General features: G+C 44.2%; 1 pseudogene; it reads right to left on the minus strand.

Moving 5' to 3' along the window:
- Positions 1-995: 995 nt before the first annotated feature.
- LOC126459381 (5S ribosomal RNA) lies at positions 996-1113 on the minus strand (annotated as a pseudogene).
- Positions 1114-19167: the final 18054 nt, after the last annotated feature.

Raw genomic sequence — 19167 nt, forward strand, 5'->3', positions numbered from 1 at the left:
CGCTCGAATCTCTCTAATTTTACATTCGTGATCTCCTCGGGAGGTATAAGTAGGGGGGAGCAATATATTCGATACCTCATCCAGAAACGCACTCTCTCGAAACCTGGACAGCAAGCTACACCGCGATGCAAAGCGCCTCTCTTGCAGAGTCTGCCACATGAGTTTGCTAAACATCTCCTTCACGCTATCACGCTTACCAAATAACCCTGTGTCGAAACGCGCCGCTCTTCTTTGGATCTTCTCTATCTCCTCCGTGAGAACCGCTCGGCCACACCGGCCGGCTCCTTTCCTGTGCCAACCTTCTCATCTCATAGTAACAATTGCGACCTGCGTCCTCAATTATGTGCTGGATGTATTCCAGTCTGTCTCTCCCTCTACAGTTTTTACCCTCTACAGGTCCGTGTAGTACCACAGAAGTTATTCCCCGATGCACTACCATCATGTCCCTTTCTCTTGTCAGTGTTTTCCATATGTCCCTTTCCTTCCCTATTCTACGGACGACTTCTTCATTCCTTTAAGCATTAGACGGCTTAATTTTCAATATTACTCTGTAGCACCATATCTAAAACGCTTCGATTCTCTTCTGTTCCGGTTTTCCCATAGTTCTTGTCTCACTACCATACAATACTGTGCTCCAAACGTACATTATTAGAAATTTATTCCTCAGATTACGACCTATGTTTGAAACTAACAGACGTCTCTTGGTTGGTCTGCTTTGGATGTCTTCCTTGCTCCGTTCGCCAATATTTATTTTACTGCCTAGATAGCAGCATTTCTTAACTTTATCTATTTATAGCACTCCGTGTTCAGGCTACAAGTGGCCCATCGGGACATCCGACCGCCGTGTTATCCTCAGTTGAGGATGCGGATAGGAGGGGCGTGTGGTCAACACACTGCTCTCCCAGTCGTTATGATGGTTTTCTGTGACCGGAGCCGTTAATATTCGGTCGAGTAACTCATCAGTTGGCATCACGAGGCTGAGTGCACCCGAAAAATGGCAACAGCGCATGGCCGCCCGGACGGTCACCCATCCAAGTGCCGACCACGCCCAACAGCTCTTAACTTCGGTGATCTGACGGGAACTGGTGTATCCACTGCGGTAAGGCCGTTGCCAACTTTATCTACTTCGTGATCACCAATTCTGATGTTAAGTTTCTCACTGTTCTCGTTTCTTCTACTTTTCAGTACTTTCGTCTTTCTTCGATTTACTGTCAATCCATATTTTGTATTCATTTGAATGTTCATTCCATTCAACATATCCTGAGTTTATTCTTCACTTTCATTGAGGATAGCAGTGTCATCAGCAAATCTTACCGTTCATATTCTTTCACCCTGAATTTTAGTCCCACACTTTCTTTTATTCCCATCATTGCTTCTTCGATGTATAGATTGAACAGTAGGGACGAAAGACTACACCCCTGCCTTACAACTATTTTAATCTGAGCACTTCGTTCTTGGTCTTCCACTCTTATGGTTCCCTCTTGTTTCTTATACATTACCCGTCTTTACCTATAGCTTATCCCTATTTTTCTCAGAAGTTTGAACATCCTGATCATTTCACATTGTCGAATGCTTTTTCCAGGTCGACAAATCCTATGGACGTATCTTGATTTTTCTTCAATCTTGCTTCCATTATCAACCACAACTTCAGAACTGCCTCTCTGGTGTCTTTACCTTCTTGAAGCCAAACTTATAGTCACCCAACAGACCTTCAATTTTATTTTTCATTCTTCTGTACATTATTCTTGTCAGCAACTTGGATGCAAGAGCTGTTGATCTGACTGTGCGTTAATTCTCGCTCTTGTCGGCTTTTGCAATATTGGGAACTGGGCGAATAACGTTTTTCCGAACGACTGATGGTATATCGTCAGACTCACACATTCCACTCACCGACGTGAATGTCGTTTTGTTCCACTTCCCCAAACAACTTTAGGAATTCTGATGGAATGTTATCTATCCCTTCTACCTTATTTAATCTTAAGTCGTCCATTGCTCTTTTACATTATGATTCTAATACTGGATCCCCTATCTCCCCCATCTCAGTACTAAGTAAGTCAAAAACCCTATTTGAGTTAAGCTACTGCATTTCATCTGAGAATGCATGTTTATCAGGGTTAGTATTTGAACGTTTGAGGAAGTCTGTATCAAATCTGTTGTCACTAATAGTAACAAAAGTCTCATGTATTAAACATTTTTAGAAAATTTGTATTCTTGCATTCAGACATTGAAAAGGGTGAAGAGTGAGGTAATCATTTCCTCAGTTCATGTATGGCAATCACGAAATAGCTACCCAGATAATGTTCTATTAACCAAGAATTAAACTGCTACAACTTAATTCGCGAAATACAAGTCTTCCCCAGCCACATCGCACAAACGTTTGCAATTGCAGCAAACGCAAATGCATTGGCGAATATTACCCCATTCAGCGTAACTCTAGTACAACAGAGCGCCACCCGGAAAGTAAAATTTCCCCACTCCCACTGACAACAGTACAAACCAAAAGTACTCTGAGGTGACAAGTCATGAGATACCTCCTAATATCGTATCGGACCTTTTTTTGCCGTGTGCAGTGCAGCAACTCGACGTGGCATGGTCTCAACAAGTCGTCGGAAGCCCCTAGAAGAAATATTCAGCCATGCTGGCTCTATAGCTGTCCATAACTCCGAAAGAGTTGCCGGCGCAGGACTCGTTTGTCCCATAAATTTCGAGGGGACTTACGTCGGGCGACGTGGGTGTCCAAATCATTCCCTCGAATTGTCCAGAATGTTCAAGCCAGTCGCAAAAAACTGTGGTCTGATGACATGGTGCATAGTCATCCACAAAAATTCCAACGTTATTTGGGAAGATGAACGTGAATGGCTGCAGATGGTCTTCAGCTAACCGAACATAACCATTCCCAGCCAAAGATCGGTTCAGTTGGACCAGAAGACCCAGTCCACACCATTATGGAGCCCCCCACCAGCTTGCACAGTGGTTTGTTGACAACTTCGGTCCATGGCTTCGTGGAGTCTTCGGCACATCCGAACCCTACCATTAGCTCTTACCAACTGAACATCCGAACTCTACCATTAGCTCTTACCAGCTGAAAACAGGACTCATCTGACGCTGGCCAGGGTGGCCGAGCGGTTCTAGGCGCTACAGTTTGGAACCACGCGACCGCTACCGTCGCAGGTTCGAATCCTGCCTCGGGCATGGATGTGTGTGATGTCCTTAGGTTAGTTAGGTTTAATTAGTTCTAAGTTCTAGGGGACTGATGACCTCAGAAGTTAAGTCCCATAGTGCTCAGAGCCATTTGAACCATTTTTGAAGTCATCTGACCATGCCACGGTTTTACAGTCGTCTAGGGTCCAACCTATACGGTCACAAGCCCAGGAGAGGCACTGCAGGCAAAGTCGTGCGGTTAGCAAAAGCACTTGCGTCGGTCGTCTGCTGCCATAGCCTATTAACGCCTACTTTCGCCGCACTCTCTAAACGGATACGTTCGTCGTACGTCCCAGATTGATTTCTGCTGTTATTTCACGCAGTGTTGCTTGTCTGTCAGCACAGAAGACACTACCCAAATGCCGCTTTTCTCTGTCGTTAAGTGAAGGCTGTCGATGACGCCTGAAATTTGGTGTTCTTGGCACACTCTTGACACTGTGAATCTCGGAACATTGAATTCCGTAATGATTTCCGAAATAGAGTGTCGCACGCATCTAGCTCCAACAACCAATTCGCGTTCAAAGTCTGTTAATTCCCGTCATACGGCCGTAATCACGTCGGAAATCTTTTCACATCAATAACCTGAGTGCAAATGACAGCTCCGCCAATGTACTCGATTCATATCTTACGTGCACGATACTACCGCCATCTTTATTTATGTGCATATCGCTATCCCTCAGTGTGTATTATCTTTGTGTATTTCCCTAATCATCTATAAAAGCTGGTCATCAAAGCCTCCCGCAACTTTGTTCTAGGAACCGTGTCATAACTCATAAGCCATTGTTAAATCTTTAAAGGCAATGTGTAACTCCTTTCTTCACTAGCTTTTATAAAATAAAGAAGTACTTTGTGCAGAGTCTGGTCTCTCTAAATCCACTCTGGTCATTCCCCATATGGTGGTCAACATTCTGCCTTATTTTTCGAACATACAATTTTGCTAAACAAGCTGCTCATTGTTCAATTCACGTTAATATCTATGTAGCATTTACTATCTCATCTATTCCCCTTCTTCAAAACGGACACTATATGTGCTCTTTTCCCCTCTGATAGTGTTTGAATCCTTGACAAACGTTGCTCATATGTTGCGTTATTTTTTTCTTCAAATGGTGTCCTCCAGTTTTCAGTGATTCCACAGGTAAATTCCAGGACCAGGTGATCAGCCAACCTTCATTTTAGCTATTTTTCCTACGGCAAAAAATAGCGATATATAATCTCTGACAGTTCTCGCAAACAAACAAAATGCCCTTGAATTTGTCTCGCCAGAGCTCTAATCCACGTTCATTCCAAGTATCGGAAGCAATTCATTAAGATGCCTGTAAAAGGGTGTGAAAATCAATGGCGCTCTCCATTGGGATCTGCCTGTACTAGCGATGTGATGGCGATCAGGATCATCAGGACACTTACAGGCTAACGTTTCGCCATATCAAAGTCATGTGATTTTGTAGACAGCGCACACTTACAGAAACGTAAGGAGTTACAGCAGGAAGCATCAGCCCGATATTTAACACTCTTTGTGCAGACGCCCATTACTTAACAGGTATTAAATCATTAAATTTTCCTTATATTCCAAAATGATGTCCATAATAAACATTAGTATGAGGTTTGACCTCACGAGCTCGAATAAACTACAGTATTGGATATGGCGTGGAAGCAAACAGTCTCCATATGTCATCTAGATGTTTGAAAAACATGAAGATCGCTGGCTGGAGACTGGTATGACAGTATATTTTCCCATCGCATCCCGGATATGCTCTATGACTGACGAATTAGTGAACTGAGTAGACCAATCAATGCGTTTATGATGTGATCTACGGTATGAGGTCTTGCTTTATCCTGCTGGAATACACCATTTGGTACTGGTAATGGAGGGTATCATCTTGTCACATACTGATGAGCATTTTCGCCTCCCTTCAACAATTACGAAATCAGTTTTTATGTCGTGACCAACAACTCCCCACACCATGATTTCAGGAGTTAGAGGGATACAGGTCTCGAGAACTGTCGATTTCTGTGACCTTCCATCACGCCGTCTACGGGCATATTGGGGTCGACCTGGCCGAAACAAACAGAAGTGAGTTTCATAGCCGAATACCTCAGAATCCCACTTAACATCCCAGTTGCCTCTGGCTCTACAGTGTGCTAGTCTTTGTTGTCTTTGGAATTATGTCAGTACTAAACGAGGCGTGGCAACTAGAGATCTCAATCCAGCTTCCAGTTATCTGCTCTAGACGATTCGTGGCAACACTCTGACTGTAACATACACTACTGGCCATTAAAATTGCTACACCAAGAAGAAATGCAGATGATAAACGGGTATTCATTGGACAAATATATTATACTAGAACTGACATGTGATTACATTTACACGCAATTTGGGTTCATACATCCTGAGAAATCAGTACCCAGAACAACCACCTCTGGCCGTAATAACGGCCTTGACATGCCTGGGCATTGAGTCAAACAGGTCTTGGATGGCGTGTACAGGTATAGCTGCCCATGCAGCTTCAACACGATACCACAGTTCATCAAGAGTAGTGACTGCTGTATTGTGAGGAGCCAGTTGCTCGGTCACCATTGACCAGACGTTTTCAATTGGCGAGAGATCTGGAGAATGAGCTAGCCAGGGCAGCAGTCGAACATTATCTGTATCCAGAAACACCCGTACAGGACCTGCAACATGTGGTCGTGTCTTATCCTGCTGAAATGTAGGGTGTCGCAGGGATCGAATGAAGGGTAGAGCGACGGGTCGCACACATCTCAAATGTAACGTCCACTGTTCAAAAGTGCCGTCAATGCGAACAAGAGGTGACCGAGACGTGTAATCAGTGGCACCCCATACCATCACGCCGGGTGATACGCCGGTATGGCGATGACGAATAAACGCTTCCAATGTACGTTCACCGCGATGTCGCCAAACACGGATGCGACCATCTTGATGATGTAAACAGATCCTGGATTCATCAGAAAAAATGACGTTTTGCCATTCGTGCTCCCAGGTTCGTCGTTGAGTACACCATCGCAGGCGCTCCTGTCTGTGATGCAGCGTCAAGGATAATCGCAGCCATGGTCTCCGAGCTGACAGTCCATACTGCTGCAAACGTCGTCGAACTGTTCGTGCAGATGGTTGTTGTCTTGCAAACGTCCCCATGTGTTGACTCAGGAATCGAGACGTGGCTGTAGGATCCGTTACAGCCATGCGGATAAGATGCCTGTCACCTCGACTGCTAGTGATACGAGGCCGTTGGGATCCAGCACGGCGTTCCGTATTACCCTCCTGAACCCACCATTTCCATATTCTGCTAACAGTCTTTGGATCTCGACCAATGCGAGCAGCAGTGTCGCGATACGATAAACCGCAATCGCGATAGGCTACAATCAGATCTTTATCAATGTCGGAAACGTGATGGTACGCATTTCTCCTCCTTACACGAGGCATCACAACAAAGTTTCAGCAGGCAACGCCGGTCAACTGCTGTTTGTGTATGAGAAATCGTTTGGAAACTTTCCTCATGTCAGCACGTTGTAGGTGTCGCCACCGGCGCCAACCTTGCGTGAATGCTCTGAAAAGCTAATCATTGCATGTTGCTGCATCTTCTTCCCGTCGGCTAAATTGCGCGTCTGTAGCACGTCATCTTCGTGGTGTAGCAATTTTAATGGCCAGTACTGTATGTCCATATTTCAGATGTTGTTAACCACCTATTCGTCTGAGTCGGTCGAACAATCCTTCTGATCTTCTCGTTGTGTATTCCTTATGGAAGGATTCTGGCCTACTCTTCTTGCCACGTTGTCCTTAGACCATCTCATCACCGCTCCTGTGATCATAGAACTGCTGCATCTCTGTGGCCTGTCTGTATGATACTCCCAGGTCCATCACGCCAGTGGTTCGACGTTTCTGTAAGTCCAAAAGATGTGTATGAACTGAACCTGCATTCCTACACCTGAACAGCTCCAATAATGTTAGACACACTCAGTAGCCAGCATGAACCCATACCAATTACAGTATTCCGCACCACAGCCGGTAAAAACGGAACGCTTATGGCATCGCTCTGTTGTCCGTCTCTCTGCCTGCCTGTCCGACTGTTAAAAACCCTTTTTTCAGGAACGGGTAGACGCATCAAGTTGAAATTTGTGTCACATACTAAGGTCTATGGCTCGTGGGTGGTATAAAAAGCAGAAGTTTCTAAGTCAATGCTGTCAATAGATACGACCATTTATGTCAGATATTTTCATACTCGCTAACTTACTCATCGAAATGTTTAGGGTGCTTTCCGTTGACCGGGAATCATTAAAATTGGCAAGAAGAAGGTTACATTGTAGAAGTAAAGTAAAAAATCTAAAAAATGTTAATCTGCAATTATATCACATGAAAAAAGGTTTTTGTCCTTTGTCTTCTGACTGTCTTTCTATCTGTCTGTTCAGGCAAACTTTTTTTTTAGGAACGTGTATACATATCAAGCTGAAACTTATATCCCGTACTAAGGTCTACGGTCGCTTGGTGGTGTAAGAAACTGAAGCTTCTAAGCCTCTGCATTCCATCTGTTCAGACCCTTTTCTTTTTTTTTCTTTTTCTTTTTCTTTTTTTTTTTTTTAGAAATGGATAGACGTATCAAGTTAAAATTTATTTGACATACTAAGGTCTATGGTCCCATGGCAGTGTAAAGCACTAAAGCTTCGAAGCGACAGCAGTAAAGAGACACGGCCATTTATGTCAAATATTTTGATACTCTCAAACTCATTCATCAAAACATGTAGGATACTTCCCCAGAATCATGAAATTTGACAAGAAGCAACGTTTCACAGTACGTCTAGAGGAAAAATCCGAAAATTCTTAATTTACAGTTACATCACACACGAAAATATTTTTTTTGAAGATTACCGGAACTCTTGGAATTCCCGGAACCGATATCTTGGCCGTGTGAATGGACTATCTATACACATAGTTCCCGGGTTCGATTCCCGGCGGGGTCAGGCATTTTCTCTGCCTCGTGATGGCTGGGTGTTGTGTGCTGTCCTTAGGTTAGTTAGGTTTAAGTAGTTCTAAGTTATAGGGGACTGATGACCATAGATGTTAAGTCCCATAGTGCTCAGAGCCATTTTTATAAACATAACTAAGTTTGTACGTAACCCTCGGTGTGCGATTCCTACTCTAAAAATGGCTCTAAGCACTATGGGAGTTAACATCTGAGGTCATCAGTCCCCTAGACTTAGAACTAGTTAAACCTAACTAACCTAAGCACATCACACACATCCAAGCCCGAGGCAGGATTCGAACCTGCGACCATAGCAGCAGCGCGGTTCCGGACTGAAGCGCCTAGAACCGCTCGGCCACAATGGCCGGTGATTCCTACTCTCATTCATCCGAATTTTTCATCCTTAGGAATGGTTTTCGCCTTTACTGAAAATAAGCTCGCATGAGGTTGAAATTCTAATTAACGTATCCCACTGGCATGGGCTTAGTGCCGTATCAGTTTGGCAGCGTCTGGTGCAGGTGTAACACTCCCCATTTTCGTCAGTGTATGTTGGCGACAAGAAAGCATCTGAATGTACAGTCCATGGATATACGTACTCCATGAGCACTCTATGAGTTTGGAATGACCCGTCGTTTAGGCGTAGCGTCTTTGATTAGTAATCAAAACGTCCTCAGTCCGGGTGCGAACCCCGAAACTGCTTATTTCTGAATAAAAATCATCAGCGAGTGGCGGCCGAAGACTCCCGGCATAAGAAGTCACCCTCATTCTAACAACGGCCTTGGCGGAGAAGCGGACAGAGGTTCAAGGCACATTAAGAGCTTGTGTGAGTGGGAGGGCTTATCTGAATGACGTGATCAAAGGCGCACAAGAGTCGATAGGGATGAGATAGGGGATACAGTATTCAAATTTAAAATGGCATTGGAAGACTTAAGATCAAATAAGACAGAAGGAATAGACAGGATATCATAGAAATTTCTAAACTCATCGAGAAAGTGGCAACAAAACTATAAGAAACCTTGGTTCGTAGAATGTATGAGAGTGGCGATATACCATCAGACTTTTGAAAAAACATCATCCACACAATTCCCAAGATTGCTAGAGCCGACAAGAACGAGACTTAACGCACAGTCAGCTCAACGGCTCATGCATGCTAGGAGCTGACGAGAATAATATATAGAAGAAAGGAAAATTAAATTGCGGAACTGTTAGTTGACGATCAGTTTGGCTTTAGGAAAGGCTGCAGCTGATAATGGAAGCAAGACGGAAGAAAAATCAAGACACTTTCATAGAATCTGCGTATTTGGAAAAAGCGTTCGACAGTGTAAAATGGCGCAAGATGCTCGAAATTCTGAGAATAGTAGGGGTAAGCTGTAGGGAAAGACGGGTGATGTACAATATGTACAAGAAACAAGAGGGAACAATTAGTGTGGAAACACAGAATGAAGTGCTCGGGTCAATAAGGCTGTAAGACTGGGATGCACTCTTTCGCCTCTGCTGCCGGATATGTACATTGAAGATGTAATGAAAACAAAAGAAAGGTTCGAGAGTGGCTTAAAATTCAAGGTGAAAGGCTATCAGTGATAAGGTCCGCTGATGACATTGCTGCCATCAGTGAAAATTAAGAAGAATTATAGGATGTGTTGAATGGGATAAACAGTCTAATGAGTGCGGAATATGGATTGAGAATAAATTGAAGAGAGACGAGAGTGATTAGAAGTAGCAGAAATGAGAACAGTGGGAAGCTTAACATTAGAGTTGGTGATCACGAAGTAAACGAAGTTAGGGAATTCTGCTGCCTAGGCTGCAAAATAACCCATGACGGACTGAGGCATTCCTGGCCAAGAGAAGTCTACTAGTATCAAACGTGGGTCTTAATTTGAGGAAGAAGTTGCTGAGAATGTACGTTTGGAGAACAGCATTGTATGGCAGTGAGACATGGACTGTGGTAAAATCGAAACAGAAGACAATCGAAGCATTTGAGATGTGGTGCTTGTAAAATGACCTTTTTTAAAATAATATTATGAATATTTATATATGTGTTTGGAGAGAGAGAGATTGATTTTTGATTGAGATTTTTACTTTAAGTCGTAACTGGTACCTGAATTTTGCTTGCTGCCTCCTTGAATGATCAGCTTCTGCACCAGTTGTTGACGTATTGCAATTTGGAGGAAGTTATTGTTCTTTAAGGTTTAAAATACGACTCTGTTAGTTACTTGGCCGTATTGCGGATAGCTTTGAGCCAAAGTTTTCGTAGCTTTTCATACCTAAGGGACCACTGTTGTAAGTAAGAAAGATCAAACAGCAATCTGCTTTTCGTGAGAAAAGGAGATTGCATGACACACAAACTTCCTTCAAACTACACGTCCTGCTACATCAAAGTTGGTCAGTGGAGTTCAGCACCATACTATCGTACAAGAACATAAGCCAATTACTGTAATTAAGAAATTATTAGAGGTTGTTACTTATTGAATGAAAACTATAGGGAACGCATTTCTTTTCCGGTATTTTAGTACACTTACAATTCTGTCAATTAATAGACGACGACGACAATGAAGTTCACCTCCTTTTCCAAAAACAAGATATTTCTATTCTTCAATTCCAGAAAATTTGTATACATAAATGTTTGGTAACTCTTACACATTCATCACTCGGTTTTATCACTAAAATATCAATTTTCATTAAATGTAACAATACGTTCTAAGCGACGGCCTAGCAACACGTCCTCTTTCCACAAGATACAAACTAACAGTATTTTTTTAAATAAAATCAATTGTCTTTTTTTTTAGAGTCCATACTCAAAGATTCTCTAGCACTATCGTTCAGGGGACTGCGCGCTAAAGGGTTTCTTGCTGTCCAGCTGCGCTTCACTTCAAGTACTTTTTGAATCACATTTACATTTTCGGTATATACATACATTACTGAGCTTCTGAGAATAAAATCAGGCACAAATTAGTTAAAGAAAAAAAAAGCAGTGAGGCACACATAACATTACATGCAACAGAAAAATTCTGAAAGTTAGATGGACAGATAAGGTAAGGAATGACAAGCTTCTCTGCAGAATCGGTGAGGAAAGGAATGTATGGAATACAGTGAGAAGAGGAACGGGCAGGAAGCTAGGACGTCTGTTAAGACGCCAGGGAATAACTTCCTTGGTACTAACGGGTAATGCAGAGGGTACAAACTGTAAGGGGAGACAGAGAGCGGAATTCATTTGAGGACGTAGATCGCAAGTGTCACTCTGAGACGAAGAGGTTGACACAGGAGATGAACTCATGGTGGGCCTCATCAAACCAGACAGAAGCCTGACGGAGTTTATACAGACATCACTGAGAATTCGGCTTTGACTTTCCGTTGACGGTTGACGTGGCCTTCGCGGACGGCTCAGTTCCGCTCATCGCCGTACTTTCCCTCCTTTCCGTCTGGCATTTTCCACCTCCTGTCTCGCGTTTTGCACACTCCACGCGGTCGGATTCTCCCACACGCTTTTCCATCGGCCATTCTCTTTCGCACGCCTGTCCGCGCGCTCAGCGCGCCGGCTGACCTTGTCGGGCGACACCGCTATTACGTCTAATGCTACGGCTGCTGCTCTTACGTCAATCTGGCGTAGACCACGGCCACTTTTTCCAAGCACTGCTTCCCCACGCACGTGCGACGGATCGCTAGCGATACCTCCTGCAGTCGACCGCTGGCTTCGATCCCGCCGCACACGAGCGATTTACCAGGCAATCAGCCACTATTTGGAAGGCCACTCCCGCTAAGATCTGCTGCGGAAAATTAACAGTTGTGTTTAACAGTAGCGGCAATTGATCCCTGTTTGCCCACTAATACATGCAAAAAAAGGGGGGATGGGGGAACTGTAATTTATTAAACTTCTATCCCGTAACTTAGCCTACAGTTCCTAGGAAAAACTTTTCAAATCATTTTGGGTGCATCTTTCCGAATCGTATTTCACAAATACTTTCTGAAGTCGTCAGTTCATATTTCATTAACATTTTTGTTACTTTAACTGTAAGTTAAAGTGGTTTTGAAACATCGTTGTGTCTATAGAATTGTTATCAAATGCAGCATTGCTAGTTTGCACAATTCTTGTTGTAAATTGGAGAGAGTTAGACATGTAAAATGACAAGGATTTTATTGCAGCTATGGAATAGGTAGGTCCGCAACATGTAAATTAGAAGGTTCACTTACCGTTACTTTATTATTAATAATGCATCTAGTTTCACAGATCCAGAAGGAGTTCTCTACATCGTGATTGTTGCAATCGACTTGGTATGAATTTCTGCTTCTACAGAACAACGTTCAAAAGGCTAATCAATGCAAAACCTGAGGGTGTCAGCGTTTTTATACTTGTACTCCCTGTTAACCCTAGATTAGTAACCCCTCGCAAAATTTACGGTTGCAGTAGGATATAAAACAGGATATTTGTTCTTAACTAGTACGTAACATACCACTGGAGATCTAATAACTGTAATTAACTAGTGCATACACCAGGTCTTCCTTTGAATGAAATTAGGAGCAGTAATATTTACGACGGTTTCGTAGCAATGTAATATTTCCCACCCTTTAGTGATGAGATGTTAAAATAAGTGGGAATTCCTCTGACAACTTCATTTTACAAAGTGGTTTATGTTACCTGAACAACTATAAATTGTAAGATAAAGTTTTTACTCTATGGGTCAAAGCAGAAAAAACACGTCACTACGCTTAATATATACACTACTGGCCATTAAAATTGCCACACCAAGAAGAAATGCAGATGATAAACGGGTATTCATTGGACAAACATACTACAACTGACATGTGATTACATTTTCACGCAATTTGGGTGCATAGATCCTCAGAAATCAGTACCCAGAACAACCACCTCTGGCCGTAATAACGGCCTTGATACGTCTGGGCATCGGCCAGGGCAGCAGTCGAACATTTTCTGTATCCAGAAAGGCCCGTACAGGACCTGCAACAAGCGGTCATGCATTATCCTGCTGAAATGTAGGGTATCGCCGGTGATCGAATAAAGGGTAGAGCCACGGGTGGTAACACATCTGAAATGCAAGGTTCACTGTTCAAAGTGCCGTAATTTGCAAACAAGAAGTGACCGAGAAATATAACCAGTGGCACCCCATTCCATCACGCCGGGTGATACGCCAGCATGGCGATGACGAATATACGCTTCCAATGTGCGTTCACCGCGATGTCGCCAAACACGGATGCGACCATCATGATGCTGTAAACAGAACCTGAATTCATCTGAAAAAATGACGTTTTGCCATTCGTGCACCCACGTTCGTCGTTGAGTACACCACCGCAGGCGCTCCTGTCTGTGATGCAGCGTCAAGGGTAACCGCAGCCATGGCCTCCGAGCTGATAGTCCATGCTGCTGCAGACGTCGTCGAATTGTTCGTGTAGATGATTGTTGTCTTGCAAACGTCCCCATGTGTTGACTCAGGGATCGAGACGTGGCTGCACGATCCGTTACAGCCATGCGGATAAGATGCCTGTCATATCGACTGCTAGTGATACGAGGCCGTTGGGATCCAGCACGGCGTTCCGTGTTACCCTTCTGAACCCACCGATTCCATATTCTGCTAACAGTCATTGGATCTCGACCAACGCGAGCAGCAATGTCGCGATACGATAAACCACAATCGCGATAGGCAACAATCCGACCTTTATCAAAATCGGAAACGTGATGGTAGGCATTTCTCCTCCTTACACGAGGCATCACAACAACGATTCACCAGGCAACACTGGTCAACTGCAGTTTGTGCATGAGAAATCGGTTGGAAACTTTCCTCATGTCACCACGTTGTAGGTGCCGCCACCGGCATCAACCTTGTGTGAATGGTCTGAAAAGCTAATCATTTGCATATCACAGCATCTTCTTCCTGTCGGTTAAATTTCGCGTCTGTATCACGTCATCTTCGTGGTATAGCAATTTTAATGGCCAGTAGTGTAGAAAAATGAGTCTCAGCCAGCCAGCCATATTGTCAGATCTCATATGCGATTCATCAGATTGCAAGGGAAGTCCGTGCGATTGGCAACACATCACTGTGGTCTACATCTACATCTACATCTACATCTATACTCCGCGAGCCACCTTACGGTGTGTGGCGGAGGGTACTTATTGTACCACTATCTGATCCCCCCTTCCCTGTTCCATTCACGAATTGTGCGTGGGAAGAACGACTGCTTGTAAGTCTCCGTATTTGCTCTAATTTCTCGGATCTTTTCGTTGTGATCATTACGCGAGATATATGTGGGCGGTAGTAATATGTTGCCCATCTCTTCCCGGAATGTGCTCTCTCGTAATTTCGATAATAAACCTCTCCGTATTGCGTAACACCTTTCTTGAAGTGTCCGCCACTGGATCTTGTTCAGCATCTCCGTAACGCTCTCGCGCTGACTAAATGTCCCCATGACGAATCGCGCTGCTTTTCGCTGGATCATGTCTATCTCTTCTATTAATCCAACCTGGTAAGGGTCCCATACTGATGAGCAATACTCAAGAATCGGACGAACAAGCGTTTTGTAAGCTACTTCTTTCGTCGATGAGTCACATTTTCTTAGAATTCTTCCTATGAATCTCAACCTGGCGCCTGCTTTTCCCACTATTTGTTTTATGTGATCATTCCACTTCAAATCGCTCCGGATAGTAACTCCTAAGTATTTTACGGTCGTTACCGCTTCCAATGATTTACCACCTATGGCATAATCGTACTGGAATGGATTTCTGCCCCTATGTATGCGCATTATATTACATTTATCTACGTTTAGGGAAAGCTGCCAGCTGTCGCACCATGCATTAATCCTCTGCAGGTCCTCCTGGAGTACGTACGAGTCTTCTGATGTTGCTACTTTCTTGTAGACAACCGTGTCATCTGCAAATAGCCTCAAGGAGCTACCGATGTTGTCAACTAAGTCATTTATGTACATTGTAAACAATAAAGGTCCTATCACGCTTCCCTGCGGTACTCCCGAAATTACCTCTACATCTGCAGATTTTGAACCGTTAAGAATGTCATGTTGTGTTCTTTCTTCTAGGAAATCCTGAATCCAATCACAAACCTGGTCCGATATTCCGTAAGCTCGTATTTTTTTCACTAAACGTAAGTGCGGAACCGTATCAAATGCCTTCCTGAAGTCCAGGAATACGGCATCAATCTGCTCGCCAGTGTCTACGGCACTGTGAATTTCTTGGGCAAATAGGGCGAGCTGAGTTTCACATGATCTCTGTTTGCGGAATCCATGTTGGTTATGATGAAGGAGATTTGTATTATCTAAGAACGTCATAATACGAGAACACAAAACATGTTCCATTATTCTACAACAGACTGACGTAAGCGAAATAGGCCTATAATTATTCGCATCTGATTTATGACCCTTCTTGAAAATGGGAACGACCTGCGCTTTCTTCCAGTCGCTAGGTACTTTACGTTCTTCCAGCGATCTACGATAAATTGCTGATAGAAAGGGGGCAAGTTCTTTAGCATAATCACTGTAGAATCTTAAGGGTATCTCGTCTGGTCCGGATGCTTTTCCGCTACTAAGTGATAGCAGTTGTTTTTCAATTCCGATATCGTTTATTTCAATATTTTCCATTTTGACGTCCGTGCGACGGCTGAAGTCAGGGACCGTGTTACGATTTTCCGCAGTGAAACAGTTTCGGAACACTGAATTCAGTATTTCTGCCTTTCTTCGGTCGTCCTCTGTTTCGGTGCCATCGTGGTCAACGAGTGACTGAATAGGGGATTTAGATCCGCTTACCGATTTTACATATGACCAAAACTTTTTAGGGTTCTTGTTTAGATTGTTTGCCAATGTTTTATGTTCGAATTCGTTGAATGCTTCTCTCATTGCTCTCTTTACGCTCTTTTTCGCTTCGTTCAGCTTTTCCTTATCAGCTATGATTCGACTACTCTTAAACCTATGATGAAGCTTTCTTTGTTTCCGTAGTACCTTTCGTACATGATTGTTATACCACGGTGGATCTTTCACCTCGCTTTGGACCTTAGTCGGTACGAACTTATCTAAGGCGTACTGGACGATGTTTCTGAATTTTTTCCATTTTTGTTCCACATCCTCTTCCTCAGAAATGAACGTTTGATGGTGGTCACTCAGATATTCTGCGATTTGTGCCCTATCACTCTTGTTAAGCAAATATATTTTCTTTCCTTTCTTGGCATTTCTTATTACACTTGTAGTCATTGATGCAACCACTGACTTATGATCACTGATACCCTCTTCTACATTCACGGAGTCGAAAATTCCGGTCTATTTGTTGCTATGAGGTCTAAAACGTTAGCTTCACGAGTTGGTTCTCTAACTATCTGCTCGAAGTAATTCTCGGACAAGGCAGTCAGGATAATGTCACAAGAGTCTCTGTCCCTGGCTCCAGTTCTGATTGTGTGACTATCCCATTCTATACCTGGTAGATTGAAGTCTCCCCCTATTACAAAAGTATGATCACGAAACTTCTTCACGACGTTCTGCAGGTTCTCTCTGAGGCGCTCAACTACTACGGTTGCTGATGCAGGTGGTCTATAGAAGCATCCGACTATCATATCTGACCCACCTTTGATACTTAACTTAACCCAGATTATTTCATATTCGCATTCGCTAATAACTTCACTGGATATTATTGAATTCTTTACTGCTATAAATACTCCTCCACCATTGGCGTTTATCCTATCCTTGCGGTATATATTCCATTCTGTGTCTAGGATTTCGTTACTGTTCACTTCCGGTTTTAACCAACTTTCCGTTCCTAATACTATATGCGCACTATTTCCTTCAATAAGAGATACTAATTCAGGAACCTTGCCCTGGATACTCCTGCAGTTTACCAATATTACGTTAACTTTTCCTGTTTTTGGTCTCTGAGGACGGACGTTCTTTATCAACGATGATAATGTCCTCTCTGGTAAGCCGTCAGGTATTTTATCGTTTCGCCCAAGGGGGGGTCCCTCTAACCTAAAAAACCCCCGTGTGCACGCCACACGTACTCTGCTACCCTAGTAGCTGCTTCCGGTGTGTAGTGCACGCCTGACCTGTCTAGGGGGCCCTACAGTTCTCCACCCAATAACGGAGGTCGATGAATTTGCAACCATTATAGTCGCAGAGTCGTCTGAGCCTCTGGTTTAGACCCTCCACACGGCTCCAAACCAGAGGACCGCGATCGACTCTGGGCACTATGCTGCAGATATTAAGCTCAGCTTGCACTCCGCGTGCGATGCTGGTTGTCTTCACCAAATCAGCCAGCCGCCGGAAGGAACCAAGGATGGCCTCAGAACCCAAGCGGCAGGCGTCATTCGTTCCGACATGTGCTACTATCTGCAGCCGGTCACACCCAGTGCGTTCAATAGCTGCCGGAAGGGCCTCCTCCACATTACGGACGAGACCCCCCGGCAAGCACACCGAGTGCACACTGGCATTCTTCCCCGACCTACCCGCTATTTTCCTGAGGGGCTCCATAACCCGCCTAACGTTGGAGCTCCCTATAACTAATAGGCCCGCCCTCTGTGACTGTCGGGACCTTGCCGGAGAATCGGCCACTGGCCCAACAGGCGAGGCATCCTGTGGTGGCTCGGAAACGATGTCATCACCACTAGGAAGCACCCCGTACCTGTTGGAAAGGGGTAAGGCAGCTGCCACGCGGCCAGATCCCACCTTCGCCTTTCGGCCAGGCACGCGCGAGCCCACCACTGTCCGCGATTCACCCTGGAGTGATGGCTGACGATTGTCCACACACACACACACACACACACACACACACACACACACACTGCCTGCGAATGGACAGCACGATCTGGAGACGAATTGCTGCGATTCGTTGTTTGCGTGTGGAGGCCATAAGACCCCTTTCGTTTCTCTGTCACCGTAACACATGTTCAGGCATGATAAAAAGAACCGCTGTGCTACCACTGACATTAAGACGTCGCAAAAAGATAGGCCGTGCACCCAATCACACATGTAGAAGTTCGCTGTACTTCGACCCCGGAGAAGATGACTTTTTGCTGCCCTGTAGAAACTGCGGGATTTCCTGTGTGTTCTACATTTTTTTGCGTTATTCTAACTTTATAAGGCATCCTTATAAGGTTAAGGAGTGGTATTAAACTTCGCTGCGGGAAGATATCCATGAGAAGACTCGCTCATGACATTGCTGTTCTCAGTAAAGGAGGGGAAGAATTACAGAACCTGTCGAATCGTTCAAACGTGGCTACACTGAGTCACATCGCCAGAGATTGCGCCAAAGATTATTATTCCGCCGCCTCCACTGGTGCAGTAGTAGTTCAGAGGTTGCCGAGAGCAGTACTAGCTCAGATGATGTCGAGTGCAGTTGTTGTTCCGTTGGGCGAGAGAGTAGATGCTGTTCGGTTGGTGTAATGTATAGATGGAAGATGTTGCAATGATCACAGTGTATTTTTCGTCAATATACAGGGTGATTCAAAAAGAATACAACAACTTTAGGAATTTAAAACTCTGCAACGACAAAAGGCAGAGCTAAGCACTATCTGTCGGCGAATTAAGGGAGCTATAAAGTTTCATTTAGTTGTACATTTGTTCGCTTGAGGCGCTGTTGACTAGGCGTCAGCGTCAGTTGATGCTAAGATGGCGACCGCTCAACAGAAAGCTTTTTGTGTTATTGAGTATGGCAGAAGTGAATCGACGACAGTTGTTCAGCGTGCATTTCGAACGAAGTATGGTGTTAAACCTCCTGATAGGTGGTGTATTAAACGTTGGTATAAACAGTTTACAGAGAATGGGTGTTTGTGCAAAGGGAAAAGTTCTGGACGGGCGAGAACGAGTGATGAAAATGTAGCACGCATCCAGCAAGCATTTGTTCGCAGCCCAGGAAAATCGACTCGCAGAGCTAGCAGAGAGCTGCAAATTCCACAATCAACTGTATGGAGAGTCCTACGAAAAAGGTTAGTTATGAAACCTGAACGTCAACTACCCGAGGCGATGGATCGGCCGCCAGGCAGCCCGTGACAGAGCA

Source organism: Schistocerca serialis, chromosome 2 (assembly GCF_023864345.2).
Source record: "Schistocerca serialis cubense isolate TAMUIC-IGC-003099 chromosome 2, iqSchSeri2.2, whole genome shotgun sequence".
Lineage (NCBI taxonomy): Eukaryota > Metazoa > Arthropoda > Insecta > Orthoptera > Acrididae > Schistocerca > Schistocerca serialis.